The sequence below is a fragment of the Betta splendens genome, chromosome 13 (genome assembly GCF_900634795.4).
Source record: "Betta splendens chromosome 13, fBetSpl5.4, whole genome shotgun sequence".
NCBI classification, from domain to species: domain Eukaryota; kingdom Metazoa; phylum Chordata; class Actinopteri; order Anabantiformes; family Osphronemidae; genus Betta; species Betta splendens.
Genome location: NC_040893.2, coordinates 3,351,223 through 3,354,231, shown reverse-complemented (window position 1 = coordinate 3,354,231; position 3,009 = coordinate 3,351,223). Strand labels below are relative to the sequence as shown.

Here is a 3,009-nt window from a genome sequence, read left to right as displayed (position 1 = left end):
TACATCAGAAAAACAAAACATAAATAGGAAAAAATAAATCCAAATTTACAGCATCATTTAAAAATACCTTAAGCACTATATGTTACTTAAATATATAAATAAATTAATAAAAATGGTCCTTACATTCCATTTCTCTGGTAGGTGCAAGGAATTGAGGTGGGTTTTTGTGATATAGGTCTCACAAAACATATTAGTACTGCTGCACTCAAGGCACCTATACTCTGCATGCTCTTTGCAGAGAGCACAGATATTTGTAGATGGTGCTGATGACTCATAAGATACCCGCAGCATATCCTCCTTCAATGAGTCCCAGGCCCTGAGCTCCTTCTTCTTTGCTTTTGTTTAGGCAGTCTCGGACATGCAACTGCTGCTTGGTTCTGCCTCTGAATGTTCATCCAGAGATGATGTGGTGGTGACATGTGTAACATCCTCAGTTACAGGTGGGTGTGAAACGTTTCTCAAAACAGAAACTTTGGTAGCACCACCAATGGTCCTCCGACGAACACATACTCTATGTTTCGTAGATCGCACACTTGTCCTGTGTTTTACCATATCTCCAGTATCTCCAATATGACAGTAAAGCCTGGAAACAAGGAGATATCAAGAGTCAAACCTAAAGAAAGTAAATTCATACTTGGAAAAGAAGTATAGGAAAAGCAAAATAACTAATCAAACAGTAAATTTAAAAGCAAAATAATATAAGTAATCCCTTATCTGTCTGTTTAAATATTATTTTAATAAAACGTTGAGACGTAGACACGACCATAATTTAACTTCGACTCTCTATGTGACGTTTAAGAACAAGACCCAATCATTGATCTTAAAATTCGGTCTTATGGCGGGGAATAAGCATTACGCCGTAATTAAACGTATTTCACTAACTACACGTAACGTGTTCTGTTTTAATTACTGAATCCCTCATGGGTGCATTAGAAAACTATAGGTTTGGGAATGTATACGCATACCTTTAATAACAAAGCGTTTTCTGTTTGTTACGGATCTCACGACACATCCATGAGTTGCATATAGGCCGTATATCGATAACAGCAGCTAAGGATCATGGGTATTGTAGTACTTTACACTACGCACTACGACTAAATTACGGACCAAAATCGACGGATTTCTCAGAAACAAGGTAGGAAAAGTTCACAGTACAAAACAACTATATTGTCCACATAACCACAAAAAATATTGGAGTAATAAAATTATCGTCTGAAATGGGAGAACAGAATACAGCTAGCTAGTGGCTAAGTTACGCTGGCTAATATAATGAAAATCAAACACAGGGGAACATTTCCACGATGAAAAGCGTTAATGTGATAATTTGCCAGTTTGATAATGCCAATTTAAAAATTTGCCTCCCACAATTGGATGTTTTACCTAAAGGTTATAGGAAATATCATCTCACTACATGAACTTGTTACCTTGATCAGCGCTTCGATTCTCCCGTATGAAGAACAAGGGTTCAACAGCGCCTCTAGTGGATCTGGATTCAGTTGGTTTGGTCCTCCAAGCCGTGATCTACTTTAGGAATAGATGACGACGACCTGCTGCACCTACTCACCGCTGTCAGGAGGTGGAGTAGGCACCTATTGGCCCATAAGTATAAGCTGACAACCACTGATAATGGCCATTGAATGGCGTGATAACGTCCGAAGCGGGTGCATCACAGCGGGTAGAACAACGTCCGTCTATGACTCACTGCCGAAAGCGGCTGGTGAACCTCTTCGGAACATGGCTGTAGCTCTGCTAAGTAGTACAGGCAGCCAGCCCTAATACTCATATGTTATTATCTTGTATGCCAAAATATAAAAATGTTCAGTAATTACAACTTCTGCTTCCACCAGGATTCGAACCCGGGGTAAAAATTTGACACATCAAGGCTGTTAAACACTAAATAAACCTTTACACCACGGAGGTGTTGATGTGTGAGTCTACATGGGCCTATATAACACGAATATAGGACAGCGTCATAAAGGCCAGTGTGGGGGCTGATCGCCACCTATAGGCCAAATAGACATAACACAGCTCCAACGCGCTAAAAACCTGGTGATACCGCACGGCAGATGCAAACAGATTGCCGTAAAGGCTGACACCTTTAAGTGCTACGACTGTAGATGGGAGACCGCCTGGGAATCGCAGGTGCTGTAAGCTTTTACATTTCTCCTCAACCCTGCCAGCGGGCGCTGTTTGCTCAGGTCCACATTTTACTGCACAGTGTTATGGGGAAAATGTTTTCTGTTCCTTATTCTATGCAGTTATGATATGATTTATGACGTATGGTCTGAAATTAATGATATATGTTTTTTCTTACTTCTGTTTTATGTATTTGAAATTTCACCTAGATTGTTCAATTATTTGTAAAGCCTATATTGCATCGTTCTTAGACAACAGACGCTATTACCTGTGAGAATTTTCTGTTTTCAGTTACAGTGCTGCTTTTGCTTTGTTCACAGTTCATGCCTATGGTCGGTGACACATTAAAAGTAATGATTTCGGCTTCTCTCTGGTTGTGCTGTTTAAGGGGAGCGCGAAATACACAAAAAGGACATTATGTTTGAGGCCAAAATGGCCACCTTCTGTGTACGTCCCAAAATGCTCAAAGTGCTTTACAAACGCCACATCCAGGCAAATGGATGCAACGGCCTGGCTTGCCAAGTTTAAAAGAGCTCCTGTCACGCTATGCTCTCGCTTATGGCCATACCACCCTGAGCAAGCCTGATCTCGTTTGGTCTGGGAAGCTGAGCAGGGTCGGGCCAGGTTAGTACTTAGATGGGAGACTGCCTGGGAATCCCAGGTGCTGTAAGCTTTTACATTTCTCCTCAACCCTGCCAGAGGGCGCTGTTTGCTCAGATCCACATTGTACTGCACAGTGTTATGGGAGAGCGAAATACACAAAAAGGACATTAAGCATTTTGGGACGTACACAGAAGGTGGCCATTTTGGCCTCAAACACAATGTCCTTTATAAACGCCACATCCAGGCAAATGGATGCAACGGCTAGGCTTG

The 3,009-nt window shown here is 41.5% G+C and overlaps 1 pseudogene; it reads left to right on the top strand.

Annotated features, from left to right (window-relative positions):
- Window positions 1-2,690: 2,690 nt before the first annotated feature.
- On the top strand, window positions 2,691-2,809 carry LOC114850803 (5S ribosomal RNA; annotated as a pseudogene).
- Window positions 2,810-3,009: the final 200 nt, after the last annotated feature.